Source organism: Chinchilla lanigera, unplaced genomic scaffold (assembly GCF_000276665.1).
Source record: "Chinchilla lanigera isolate Chin_1 unplaced genomic scaffold, ChiLan1.0 scaffold00011, whole genome shotgun sequence".
In the NCBI taxonomy this organism is placed as follows: domain Eukaryota; kingdom Metazoa; phylum Chordata; class Mammalia; order Rodentia; family Chinchillidae; genus Chinchilla; species Chinchilla lanigera.
The window spans coordinates 24174673-24189945 of record NW_004955412.1 but is presented as its reverse complement, the minus strand read 5'-3'; positions in this window follow the sequence as shown (position 1 = coordinate 24189945).

Here is a 15273-nt window from a genome sequence, read left to right as displayed (position 1 = left end):
AGTCTGTTCCTGACCTCATCACCCAAACCCTTCCGTCTTCAGCCCCTGTCTCGTAGGTCACAAGTCTCCCCAACCTGGTTAGACTCAGACTGTGTCTGACACAGATTGAAGAGGGAAAAGCTACTGGGTAGAGGTGGAGCACCCTTTCTCTAAATCTGATCTTGTGGGTGAAAAATTCTACCTCCACTACGATTTGGGCTAAGGAGAACTCACCAAGGGAAAGTCATAGACCTACTACTGCATTAAAGGGAAGTGTAAGAAGAATGCTCACTGCATTTGGGGAAAGAACATGTTCTACAGCCTCTTGCTTTTGGCTGTTTCCTATGATTTTACTATTGCTGATTTGTTTTTTTATGAATATTTTTAGGTACGAAGGCACCACACTTAAAAGCAGAAACAAGGTCTGTCTTTCCCCCAGGCACAGAACCATAGGAAGCCAAGTTAGCTGCAGACACAGGACCCAGAGTTTCAAGCTGACCTGTCTTCTCATCTGCCAGCAGGTAACTAGCCTGTGTTATGTAACTCAGCACCAAGGAGCCCAGACAATGGGAGCATTTTAAAAACCAAAGACAAGTAAACAATTAATGATAGTGATATCATTCTCAGAAACTCCTGTCAGGGTGTCAGGGTGTCAGGGTGTCAGGGTGTCAGGGCAGGGAAGGGCAGGCAAAACAGAACCATGATTCCCAGCTGAGACATGCAAGTAAGTACTAGAAAGTGAGAACAGGGCATTTCAGGAAGAAATGACACAACTGACACACGGCTCCCAACGTCCCCCTAATGAAACACAGCTACATATATTAACATTATGTAATATGCATGTATAATATATTTTACTGTATGTAATATGTTGGAACTGAAATACTGCTACATATATTAACGTCACTCCTGCAAAGGAACCAGGTGGCTGTAATGTTATTTTGTAGATAAAGAAACAAGATCAGAGAAAATATGTGACCTGCATGAATGCCACAGTAAGAGGCAAAGATAAGATTTCCAGCCAGGTGTGTCCCTCCTAATCACTATAATTATCAAAAGAGCTTGTCCAGCAGTTGTGTGGTAAGACAATGACAGTGTTGGGAACCCAAGTCTTCTTAATTCCAGTTCAAATCTTTTTATTACCTAAAAATGCCGAGGTAAGCCAACTACGTAATCAAATCTCCTTTCTGCTGAAAGGAGAGATTACGCTAATCAGTGCTGCCTATGGGCAAATGCCAATAAAACCGAACAGAGGGCAGGCAGGGCAGACCTGCTCAGCCCCTGTCCTACTACCTGTAGTCTTCTAAAGCAATAAATACTACATTTTATCTGGAGGATAGGAGTGTTCCACTTTTCACAGCCACGAGCTTTGTCTTCAGAGGTCTAGATTAGAAAACACAGACCTGAAACTTGATAGCCTGGGTCAGTATTAGTGTCGGGAGGCAAAGTTATCCTGCATGAACTCAAGTTCAATGCAATTAGAAGGTTAGGCAAATTCTCTTACCAGAGTCCCTGTGTAGCCTAGAGAATTCCACTTATTTCTAGGTGCTCATTATTAGTACCTTAGTGCACAGGTCATCTCTCAGTCATGCAATCATTACGAAGGACTTTTGATCTGTACTACTGACTGACAGTCCCCTGACTCAAGCATTGTAGGAGAGGACGTCCCCAGGTTTGTCCTCATCTTGCCCTGCTGTTCCTTAGAGAGCAGTGAGCTGCAATGTGCTATGCATATACACATTCAACTCATCCACATTACTGTGAAAAATAGAGAAGACTTCTGAGCCCTTGGTTGGACAATTAACAATTTTTCATTTCTGGGACCTGATCCTACAGACATGTATATATATGTATTTTTTGAGACAGGGTCTCCCTGTGTAGTTTGGGCTGTCCTTGAACTCACTACATAGCTCAGGCTGACCTAGAATTTGAGGTAATTCTCCTGTCTCAGCCTCCTGAATGCTGGGATTATAGACCTGCTCCACCACACCCAGCTTATTTTGCTATTTTATAGTGAAAAGAATGTACCTTTAGAATTAACCAGTTGGACTCAGTTTAGTTTTTTTTTTCTGGTATCAGGAATCGAACTCATGACCTCGCATTTGCCAGGCAGGCGCTGTGCCACTGAGCTAAATCCCTGGACTCAGTTTAGACGACAATTTCGTTGTCAGCATCCAAAGCATCTTAATCATGAGCCAGTAGAACATAATATCGTCTCTCCATCAGGCCTGGTCAAGGCATTGGCTTTGGGCCACAGCAGTGATCAGTGCCACAGAGCTTCTTCACAGCCTGCTGGATCTGGTACTCACTGATCTTGACAGGGACAGTGAAAACAGCTGTGCTATTGTCTTTTATCTTCTTCATGACAGCTTTATGGTCCACAGGGCCTTAGTAGTCAAGCTTGTTTCTCCCAGGGCCGCTCTTCCCGAGGTATCTGGGCGGCCTCCAGAGCCACAGTGTCTCAGACCACCAGAAAAGTGGGTGACATACAGATCTTTGTTGTGTGGCTGAGGACACCTGTTAGCACTGCCTTCGGAGCTTTCAGAGCCATGGCTTTTGCTTTGGCTTGGGGCTTCTCTCTTGTGCCACCACCTTGGTAAAAAAAGTCCAGTAGTATTTTAACACAGCCTAGACTTCGCATCTATACCAAATAAGAGCGGCCAGGGGAGCTCTCAGCCACGCAAACACTTAGTTGTAAGGATGCAACAAAAGGGAAGCAAAATCAGTATCAGTATAATGTTCCATATTACGGCTCCCTTCCATTTCATTTAATGTTTATTAGCATCAGAGAAGCACTGGATAAACAGGCCCAGAAAGGCTGACCGATTCCAGTTTGCCCAGAATTCACCGTTAAGCTATAGAGTCAGCCCAAAACCAGTAATCCAAAGTGTAACTACAGTACCAAATGCATTGAGAGGCCACGTTTCGAAGTCCCATTCATAGACATTTGCATTCTCTCAGCTGAAATTGCCAAGATTCTGATCATAACGTCTAGAATTTTCCCCTTATAAGAAAACAGCCTCATCACCTGAGATTCAGGACCACGTACAGCTGCCTCCGGGGACAACGGGCCCCTTGCCTGTAGGCTATGGGACAACCTGGACAATGAGCCACTGGAGAGGAGAAGCTTTGCCTTGTTGAAGGTCGTGCTCATACTGCCTAGTTCTGAGCTTGGTACATAATGACCCATGATACCTGTTGAATCAGTGAATACAGCTGTATATTTAATTTTGAAAGATTAAAAAGACAAGCTCCTGTCAATTTGATTATTGCTCTGGCATTTTGGAGCTCTGATTTGGCCCAGCGTGCTTGGAAAATGTCATTAAAGGAGCCCCATTGAAAACTGCCAAGCTTTAACCCAAAATGGAAGGGCCAATCACCTGGTGGTATGGAAAACAGGTTCTTAATGCCCCCTGGTGGCCGGGATGATTTTGGCTGCAGAAGTGCCCAGAGCTCTCCCAAGGGTTTCCATTGAAGTGTCCTGGGAGCCAAGAGAGTTTGCAGACTTTGGTGACCGATACCCACTGCAAGCCAGAGTCTGTGGTATGTGGGCCACAAGATGCAATTCCACTCCCAAGGGCCTCAGAAGAGTCACCTTATCTCTTCCTTAAGAGCAGATGGCTATGTCAAGTAACGAAAATTGAATGCTATAAAGTGAATTGTGAGCTAGTGAATTGTCTGTGCTTTCAAGAGCTCCTTGAAAGGAAAGACCGGTGAAAGAAAATAATAATTCCAGTTTGGAATGTTCAGATCTCCAATTATTTGAGGTTTTCAGGTCAGGTCACCCTTCTGAGCACAAAAGAGCCTCTGAAGACCTTTCGATCCTTGCATTGGTAGCATTCCATGAATATATCCCTATTTCATGGGAAGGAACACCAGGAATCCAAAAATTATTGAGAAATGAACATTCTATTTTCAAGCCTATGGGAAGATTTGTTGCTCTTATAAATGTTTTAAATGCACAGTAAAAGGGGGAAAACCCCGCCGGAAGTGCTGCAGGGAGTGCCAAGGTGAGTACATGTGCAGAGGGATGTTTATGTTTTATCCCATAGTTGATTCTAGCATTTGGGACAGGATGTGGCACACTGGAACATGTTCACTAACTGCATGAAGAAGCTGAACTTAAGGTGAAATAGTCAGCTTTTGATAAAAATTAGTGCATACTGCTACCATCTGCATTATTGCATAGTGGTCATTCTTCACTTGGGAAGGAATCTCCTCTCTCCTGTTTGAAATTCTTTTCTCAAGAGGTTGAATTTTTATTTATCTTAAAATTATTGAAAGCTAAAAGAAACCTTATAAGTCATTGGTCTGATCGCTTCCTTTGGTTTCATCCATCTGCTTTGCAGATCAGAAAAATGAGGCTCGGCGAGGTTAAACAACATTCCATCTATTACACAGCTATTTAACAGCAGAGCCCATAGTGAATACAACTTTTCACTCCTCACACTTCTTTCTTTTATTTTAAAGAGAATAAAAAAATAAAGAATTTCAAAATAAGATGATAAGAGATTAACAAAGGCTATTATATTGAGTATTGTTATATATATAATATGTTTTCCCCCACTTCCTTCTTTTCTCCTTTCCCCCATCCCAGTTATTCTTTCCTTTTGAGCAGTTTCTTTCCCTTTTGCAATAACTATTATACCTTTAGGATCTTATTTACTCTTTCAGTTTCTTTTTTTTTTGATTTTATCTTTTTGAGACAGGGTCTTGCTACATAGTTCAGGCTGGCCTTGAGCTTACTTTGTAGCCCAGGTTGGCCTTGAACTCACAATGATCCTCCTGCCTCTGCCTCCCTAGTGCGGGGATTACAGGCATGTGCCACCACGCTCAGCTTCAGTTTTATACCCTAGGGAAACAGTACAGTGTTTACCCATGCAAGTCTGATGTATCCTCATACTTCTTAAAAGAACAGTGATGGCCAGTTTTTGCCGTCACCCACTGACCCAACACACACACATGTGTTTACATGCTGTAGACACAGTACTGACAAGAACTGAAGAAAGCACTTTCCCCGTGCAATACCATAGCCTGTTGTGTATTCTATTCTACTTAATTTTTATAATATTGTGGACACAATTTACTAAATTAACGTTACAACCTAAAATTGAAAAGAAAGTCTACTGTAGTTTTTGTGTGTTGCTGTTGGGTTTTTTTCTTGTTTTTTTTTTGTTTTTGGTTTTTTTTTTTTTTTTTGAGACAGGGTCTCACTGTGCAGATCTGGCTGGCCTTGAACTCACTGTGTAGCTCAGGCTGGCCTCAAACTTGCAGCAATCCCACCTCAGCCTCCAGAGCGGTGGGATTACAGGCATGTGCCACCATGCCCGGCCACCGTAGCATCTTGCCTACAATAAACTTTGGGCTTATACAAGGCCTATGTCCTCCAGAGTCTTCTGCCAATGGAGAGAACTAGAGTAATCGGCTTCTCAGGACTTCTCTGGCCAAAGATCTTAGTGTTTGGACTCAGTATGGGAATATCTCCCCATGTCAGATGTCACCTAACTCCCCAAGAGTCCAGTCTAAGCTGCTCTCTTTTGGGCCAGGATAACCACAACTGTGGATTTCAAACATAGCCCAGAGTCACTGGCAGCAGTCTTGTCTCCGCCCTTGACAGACCGGCTAAGCCACAAGTTGGCCAGGACATTTTCCTTCTCACCCGTTGGCCTCTGCCCTGTGAGAGGGGATGGTGGTGGCTGGAGGAGCACAGAAGGGTCAGCGCCTATGAGTGGGTGAGCTTTCGAAGGTCATCAGCTACCTAAACAAGTGTGAATAGAGGGACTGCTGGATAGTTTTTAGTTTTAAGGTGGCAGCCAGGCACTCTTTCTCCCTCTCTCTCTCCCTCTCTCTCTCCTTCCGCCCCATCAATATATTCACCTTTCTTCTCCTAATCCCATGTCTTCCATCATCTCTTCTATCAAATTCTCTCCCTCCCCACCACTTTCATGCTAAGATAGTTAACGTGGTAGAGAGACGGTTTCTTGGCTATTTCCCTTCTAACTGACAGGTTGGAACTTTCTATTCTGACTTCCGGTTTTCCTGCTGAGAAATCAGCAAGACAGGCTTTGGCAAGAGGTTGCTCTGTTGCAGCCAAAGCCGAAAACCTCCCCACAGCAAACTGGGCACATTCCCATGGCTCCCTGACACCAGGCAGTGTGTCCAGGGTTGGCAGCTCAGCCCCTCGCAGGAGCAGTGCAGAGTCTGCAGGTTGCCTCATCCTTACCAGTGAGTCTCAGCCTGGGGCAAGGCTGAAGAGGGAGGCCTACCAGCCAGGAAAGAAGTGCAGCAGTGCTTTGGATAGTTACTGGCTGCCCATTTCAGATGTTCTCCTGAATTGTGTGTGTGTGTGTGTGTGTGTGTATTTACCCTTTCTTCTTGAGACTAGGGCTCCAGATTTCAAGTTCTGTTCCTGAAAAGGGAAGATCAGAATGTGGCTAAGAGACAGGACAGCCTCACTCTGCCACTAATGTACCAGTCATGCATGATCTTGAGTCAGTTACTTAAATCTGGGTTTCAGTTACCTCACTTTTAAAATGTGAGACTAGAGATTTAATTTGATTCGATTTGACTTTATTTTGAGATAGGTTCTTACTTTGTAGTCCAGGCTGGCCTCAAACTTGTGGCTATCCTCCTGCCCCAGACTCGGGAGTCTGGGATTACTTCCCAGCGCTGGGATTACAGGCGTACACCACCATGCCTGGCGAGACTAGATTTTAAAAATAACAATGAACTAACTGTCTTCAATGGTTACTTTCAGTTGTTCAAGGACATAATTTACTGTCTTGCAAACTGTCAGAGAAACTAAAGCATTTACACTCTCATCCTGTATCCACTACCACACTGAGTGCTCACATAGTTGTTGAGAGCAAGCACATCCTCCGAAAGGTGTCCCAACACCTGAGCGAAAAGGAAGCAATGGAGCTTCACAATACTGCAACATTCCATGAATCAATGAATCTAGACATGGAGGGCCAGGGACTACTCATCCCACAAAAGGAGCGACAACCAGACAATGGGTGTGTCCTGATGGAAGAACACAGCACCACCCACAACCTTGTCAAAACGATGGAGCCTAGTCAATCTCACTTCTGGGCCCAGCACCCAGTCTGCTTGAAATAAAGAGGACAGAGGCCACGCTGAATGCACTCTGAGTGCGCCATCAGCGAGCTCAGCCCGGAGCAACTAGAGGGCAAATGCGCACTCTGTGGAACACAAAGTTTAACAAAAAGAAAGAAAAGCAAGACGCGCCTGTATGGCAAAAGAGGCTTATAAGACACGCCTATTTTTCTTTATTTTTATTTTTTCCTCAATCAGATCTTCTTGGTACATTGTAGATATACACAATGATCACATTCAACGTAGAGAATTTGTACCTGTGCATGATATAACTCCATCTTTTTTTTTAAATTCTTTTTTCTTTTTTTAAATGGGGAGGACTGTAAGGAACGCCAGAGGTCACAGTTGGATGAGAAGACTAAGGAAGTGACTGCGCTGAGGGAAGGGAATGGCTCCTTCTGGAGAGGGAGGAGGCGGGGCTGGACGGGGGACACAGGGAGCCGAGACGCCTCTATTTCTTGTGTGTCATTTCCTGTATCTGTGTTCTACTTTACAATAGGATGGCTTCTAAAAATGACAGAATAGAAGAACACATTTTTAATTCTTAAAAAAAAGCAAGGATATTGGCATTTTGAAATTCTAAATCAGGAAATCCCTTGGGGTCATGATTATGAGATCAGCCATGAGAAAATTAGCAAGTACGAGAGCAGAAAGGCTCAAATTGTTCTGGTGCAGAGCCAGGTAGATCTGGCCTTGAGTTCTGATTCCACTTCCTACTTGCCATCACCCTGGAAGTTCAGGTAACTGTCCTGATCCTATATTCTTCCTCTATGCATTGGATGTGATCACGCTTCCTGCCAGGGCCTTGTGACAACTCCTCTGAGCTCTTAACACAGGCTCTGGCTCACAGTTAGCACTCAACACAGGTTAGTTAATCGTAATAGTTAGTATTATTGCCTTTATTATTATGATTTCTCTGGTTGTTAGGAAAGAACGTAGTTGGGATTCAATAAATTCAATAGTCGCATGGTGGGGGTAGGGTCTGTTTTCAGACTTTCTGAGTCAAGTAACCTTGGGGAAGTGGATCATTTCTCTGTGTCTCTGGCTTTTTGTCTAGAAAATAAGGGTAAAAATAGTTCCTAGTTTTCTGCACAGCAAAGGAAACAATCAGCGAAATGGAAAAGCAATCGAACTGAAGAAAATATGTACAGTCATATGTCATGGACTGAATGTTTATACCTCCCTCATAATTCATATGTTGAAATCCTAGTAAGAATTAATGTTAAGAAGTAGGAAAAGAGAAGTAGGTACTTCACAAGGTGATTGGGTTATGGAGGTTATTAGGAGCCCATGGGACTGAGATTAGTGCTCTTAGCAACCTGAGAGCGCCCTCACCACTTGGCCAGGTGAGATGCAGTGAGAAAAAGCCCTCTATGAATCAAGAAGGGAGACTTCAGGAGACATCAAATCCACTAGCACCTTGATCTTAGACCTTCCAGCCTCTGGAACTGTGAGAAACAAATTTCTATGTTTTATAGTCAACTGGTCTATGATGTTCTATTATAGCACCTTAAATGCTCTAAGACACCATGTGTTTGAGAAAGGGATAATACTCCATATATGTAAGGAATTCCTACAACTCAATAGCAAAAACAGATAACCCAATTTAAAAATGGGACTTGGATAGCTATTCCTCCAAAGAATGCGTCTGTCTCTCAGCCTTTTGTTGGGCTCTTCCACTCCTCTGCCATGTGAGGAGAGGGTTCCTCCTCACTGGAGGATGCAGTATTCATAGCACTAACTTGTGAGCGGAAGTAGGGCCCTTACCAGACATAAAATCAGACAGTGTCTTTTCTTGGAATCTCCAGCACCTAGAACCACAAGAAATATGTTTTTATTGTTTATAAATTACCCAGTTTGTGCTGTTCTGTTATAGCAACACAGACTAAGACAGGAATGAGATAGGTACACAGGTAACTACAAAAATAAGTTTATGCCAGATGCATGGGCATGCTTAGGATGCTACTGCATACACAGGAGGTGCGCAGGAACTATGCAGGCAGGTGGGGAGTAGTTCCATGGTGGATTTGTCTAGCATGTGTCACACTCTGCATTGGGTCCCTAGGATGAAGAAGAAGGAGAGGGGAGAGAGAAGGAGGGGGAGCAAGGAAAGGAGAAGAGGAAAAAGATGAAATGGAGAGGAGAAAGAAGATGGGAAGGGAAGAAGAGGAGAATTGGAGAAAAAATAATGAAAAGAAGAAAATGGGGATATGCTCGCTTCGGTAGCATATATATTAAAACTGGGAAGAGGAAAATGGGGGTGGGGAGTAGGGAGAAAGACGGGAAGGGTTGGAAAAGGTAAAAAAATACTGTGGAGGCTTCAAGGTGAAACACTCCAGTGTGGTGTGAGGAGATAGCAACTGCAGCTTCAAAGAGCACGGTGGAGTCCACAGGATGTAGATGTCGAGAAACTATTCCACTTGCAAAATGGAAAAAGTACATGCAAAAGCAAGAATATGTTAAATCCTGGGTAAGCCGGGCATGGTAGAGCACACCCATAATTCCAGCACTCAGAAGGCTGAGGCAGGAGGATCTTGCAGAGTTCAAGACCAGCCTGGGCTACAAAGTGAGTTCAAGACCAGCCTGAACTACATAGCAAGACCCTGTCTCAAAAAGACAACAACAACAACAACAATAAAAATCCTGGGCATTTTTGGGAAACACAGAATAGTATTGGTGGGTGGAGCAGAAGGAATATTGATACCATTGGTAAGACAGAAAATTATGAGCAAGCTATTGCCAGTATTTTTTTGATAACAGCAACAGACAGAATAAAGTTCTAATTCTTAATTGGGAAGCCAAAGAATGACCGTAGTTCCTGGTCCCCTCAGGACCACAATAACTTATGTTTCTGGTTCATGCTTAATTGCTAATAGTAATCCATTTAATTCTCAAAGTTGCTCTGGTTTAGACAGTAAATTATATGATTATGTTAGCAACAAGACACCTTTAAATTCTTTAAAAAGAAATAAAAAGGGTAGAAAAAGGATGGCCTTATCAGAGTTGCACTCTGCAAGACTCCTTGGTGGCTGCACGACCAAAGGGTAGGAAACAAAGGTAATTCAGGGGTTATAAGTTTATACTAGCAAAGGTGGGAAGAGCTGAAGAGGTAAGCAGCCAGTTCAACAGCCTCAGTGTTCCCCACTTCCTGGTATCACCCCTGTGTAGATGTTGCCCAGAAACAATGGGGCCAGCGTGTAACCCATAGGATGGTACAGAAATCACAGACTGTGATTTCTAAGGTGAGCCCCTAAAGACATTCTCTGTGCACTCCCCCTCTCATCATGCACTCAGGGATGATCCAGCTGTCATCTTAGAAGGGCCCTCAAACAGCTGCACGGAAAGATGTACATGGTGAGGAATGGGAACCTGTCATCTCCTGTGAACAAGGCATCTTAGAACTGGACCCGCTAGCTCCGGTCAGTGCTTCAAAAGGCATCAGCCTCAGTGGTCATCTAAGCGTAAATCATGACAGACCCTAAGATAGAACCATCTGTCATGAGTTTCTGAGCCAGAAATCTATGAGACTGAAAGCATGTTTATGCATGTTTTTATCTGCTAGGTTTTAGGTAATTTGCTTTATGGAAACACATAATAATCCATAGAATAAACAGAAAGAGACAGAAGTAAATTACATAGGGGAACCTACAGTAAATGGCATTTGGTCTCATGTCCTAGCCTCTCCCTTATTAACCATGTTACTGAGGAAATTACTTCATGTATAGAAGTATTTTTATCCATAAATATATGACCAGACTAATGATCTTCCATGTCCCTTCTAGCATTCAAATGAAATGATTTCATTATTCTATCATTGCACTTATTAGTCACAGAACAGTATTCAGAAATTACCATAGTATCTGGAGGGGTCTGTAGATTTCTGCCCTATTCTTGTTCAACAATTTTATCAATGACTGAGTGGAAGATACAAAAGTCATTCTTGTCAAAATTGAAGAATGATGTGAAGCCCTGAAGGAAAACCATCATGCTGGCTGAATTAAAAAGTGCCTAAAAATCTTGATATTTTAGAACAGTGAACCAAATATATCACTAGGAAATGTAACACAGACTCCTAGACAATGTCAGGAGTTCTGCAACTTTATCTGTAGAAACTCAAGAATATGGTAGGAGTGATATCAAACAATTAGTTAATAGAATGAAATAATTGCCAATGAACAAATCCTGCCTTTCATTTACTGAATTCATGAGCTCATTTAGCAGTCCCCCAAGCAAGGTGCTAAGCACTAGGAAGACAGCAGTGACCAACAAATAGAGCTACATTTATAGACTAATGGGACCTAACAATAAGGGTGCTCGAGAGAATCCCATTTTCATCTTTGCTTGGTGGAATCATAGATAAATACTGGGCCACAACACCATAGCTTTGGAGAAAACCCAGATTTTGGTTTGAAGATAATTGCCAGAAAGGATATGGAGCTGAAAATAGTCAAAATCAAGTAACCTTTGTTGGGTGGCTTCTCTGTGCCCCGTCTAGATGTTCAGAGGGAAGCGAGGGTGGCTTAGGTAGAATCTTGACAGACACCAGTACATGAAGAGCAAGCAATTAAGAGTAGGATGTGCAAAAGAGCTTGAGTTGGAGTTGCAAGAGAAATAGGAGAAAAACCTGGGAACTAGAACAAGAAAGCATCACAAAGGTCAAAGACATGTCATCTGGAGATCTGCTTCTCTTTTCAGTCTCCTCTTCTATCTTTTTCTGACTTACTGACTCCCACCCCACTACGTGGGTCTTCTGGTTGCTCTTCAAATACACCACATGCCTTCCTAACTCTGAGTCATTATCTTTGCTGCTCCCACTGAGTGGCATGTTCTTTGCCCAGATTCAGGATTGGCCCAGGGCCTCACTTTACTCAGATTCCAGCTCAGATGCCACCTTCTTGCAGAAGATTTCATTGATCAGCCAAGCTACAAGAACAACCCTGCACCTTAGCCTAATTCACTTCTCTCTGCATGTACCACCCATACCCTCATTTTGTACCTGTACTTGCTCCTTTTCATCCCCAGACCCACGTATACACACATGCACACACACAGACACACACACACAACTACTGTGGCTGGATAAGAGCAATGATTCTACCTACCTTTTTTGCTGGTGTATCTACACTCCATAATATAATATCTGGTACATGTACGAGTCTAGTTAAGTATTTGGTGAAAGAACTGATTAAGAACACCAAGATGCCACATGGGACTTGGTAATCTTGATAAAATATATTTCATTAAGTGACAGAAGGACAGATATATAAGGGTTAACGGATTAAACCAGGTCCACAAGGCAGGAGCAAATGAGTGCCAAAACACTGGTGGTGAGAGAAGAGGAAGAGGATTGTTGCACTTAGATATGAGGTTAGAATGTTGAAGGATTCCTTATCTCACTGATTTCAATTTTATTTTAAAATAATACTAAGGAGCTGAGCTGCAGCAGGGACAGGGGTGGGACTATGAGTTCACAAAAAGTGGATAAAGCAGATTTCAGTGTCTTTGTTTTGTTTTTTCATGTTGCTGGGGTTTAAGCCCAAGGATTCCCACTCTTTATCACTGCACTACACCCTGAAATCGCCACTGTGAAAAAAAGAAAAGCAGAGCTGGGTAGGCAAATAAGGTTTATGTGTAGCAAAAAGGGTCAAGTTCAGGTTTGAAATCTTACCTTTAGAGTGGTGCCTATCCAAGTACTTGTGTAGCACTCGGCAGCCTCGGGGAAGGGAGGTGGGCAGTGCTTAGACCTAAGGCAGGGTTGCAAGCAGGTTCAATAAGGGGAAACAAGCATGAGAGGTAGAGTATGGGGGGAGTAGCTGAAGTAAAGGCTCATGGAATCGAGTGTGGAAGCCAGGGAAGCTCAGGGAGGGATCATGCAGATCAGTCAGCAGGCTGGCCGATGTAGGACGGAGTACAGTGGCATACCACTCCATCACTATCAATCAGGTGCAGGGACAGAGCCGCCATTCCATACAGGAAGTTAGCAATGGGGCTGAGGCAGCAGAAAAAGTATCTGTCTTCAAAGAAATTGAAAAATTGCCATGGAAAAATTACAGTTGACATATATGCTGTATGGATTTTAAGTTGATCAATAGAAATTTGACAGATATTGACCTAATGTTAAAAAAATGCCAAGAATCATGGCAGGAGCCAACACTTAGAAAAGGATAGAAGCTACCTTTAGGAAAGTGGACACCCAGTTGCAGAGATGCTCAAAGGACAGATTGAGGGGAGGAGGTTCCTATGGATGCAGCAATTCCTTGGAGGAGTCTAGAGATAGGCAGGATGTGCAGAAGGGGGTCAGACAGGACACAGTGCTCCCTCCTTACTTCAGCCAGAGCAAATCCACACATACTTAATTGGATGTCTGCTTAATATTTTAACAAAGGGGCTGGGAATGTAGCTCAGCAGCACAGCGCCTGCCTGGCAAGTATGAGGTTCTGAGCTCAATTCTCAGTTCCAAAACAAAAAACTTTAAAAATTATTTTAACAGTGTTTGTATAAAGAAATAAATATCAAAAACCATTGGACTGAATGATTTTTAGCATTCTTTGAAAGCAAGGGGGCCCCTTTTTAAATGAACTGACTTAAAGTTGAGAGATATTTTTGAAATGAATTGTTTATTTTAGAAGAGTTGTGTAGTGTACTTACAAAACAGTTGCAAAGCTAACAGAGTTCCCGTGTACTCCAAGCCAGTTTACCTTGGTATTAACCTCTCACATCAGTAGGGCAAATCGGTCCCAATTACTGAACCAATATTACTACTATGTTATTAACGAAAGTCCGGACTTCATTCCATCTTCTTCCATTCTTATGTAGTGTCCTTTTTTCTTTCCAGGATCCCATTTCAGACACTGACTGTGTTTTTATCTTGTCTCCTTAGGTTCCCTTTTACTGACAGTTTCCTAGACTTTTCTTAATTTTGATTATTTTGACAGTTCTGAAAAGTAATGGTCAGGGATCATGTGGAATGTCCCTCACTTGGGAGGTTTTTCTGATCATTTTTTCATCATTATACAAAGGTTATGGACTTTAGGAAGGAAGGTCACAGAGGTAAAGTGTCATCCTCACACGTCATGCCCAGAGTAGAGTCTCTCAACATGCTTGATATCGACCATGGTCACCTGACTGCATCTTATTCCTTTTGGGCTGCTCTAACAAAATATACACCAGGAGGTTTTTATTTTATTTTATCTTATCTTATTTTATTTATTTGTCTTTTTAAGACAGGGTCTTGCTATGCAGTTCAGCTGGCCTTGAGCTCACTTGGTAGTCCAGGCTGGATTCAAACTTGCAACAATCCACCAGGAGATTTTTAAACAATAGAAACTTGTTTCTGGACTGTTTTAGAGGGTGGGAGGTACAAGATCAGGGCAAGGTAAGTCTTGGTAAGGATCCTCTGCTAGGTTGCAGCCTGCTGACTTCTCCGTGTCCTCACACGGCAGAAGAAGCAAAAAATCTCCTCTGGCCTCTTTCAGAAAGACAGTTTTCCCACTCGTGACCTAGTCATCCTCTAGAGGATCCACCCAGCAACATTATCACATAGGGCATTCAGTTTCAGTCCTTGCATTCTGGGAGGAAACAAATAGACCATAGCACAGAGATAGTGTGCGTCAGGTTTTTCTACTATGAAGCTTCTCACTGTGGGTTAGTAACATCAAGCATAATCTGCTCTTGTGGATCTGGTTATTTGAAAGAAAAAATGTTGCACATTCTTAGGTCAAATATGGAACTTTTAAAAAGGGATATGAACTAGCAGGTGCTGGTTTTTACGCACGCTGAGGGCCAGAAAAATAAAACTCTGAGACCTCTGGGAACACTAACACTTGAACCAAGAAGTCAAGAAATCTGCTGTATCCCTTGGTTTGTGCAGAGCAGAGGCTAGGGATGGATGCTTTGTCCTCTATGAAGCTTTCACAGTCCCCTCACCTGGCACAAGAGCCCAGGCTCTCTGAGATGACTATGTTTCATTTGCCACCAAAAGAATATTGCTTCATCATTGACTTCGGGAGGATTTTTTCTCTCTTTTCCTGCTAAATACAGTCTGTCTGTGATGGTAAACACTGGGCCCTGTGAACATGGTGTGGGCCAGTGTGTCAGCAAACACGCTGCCTTGCTGAAGTGTGTGACAATCCGCCGCAGCCACGACTCCAGAAGAGGACTGTGCCAATTAGTCCTTTT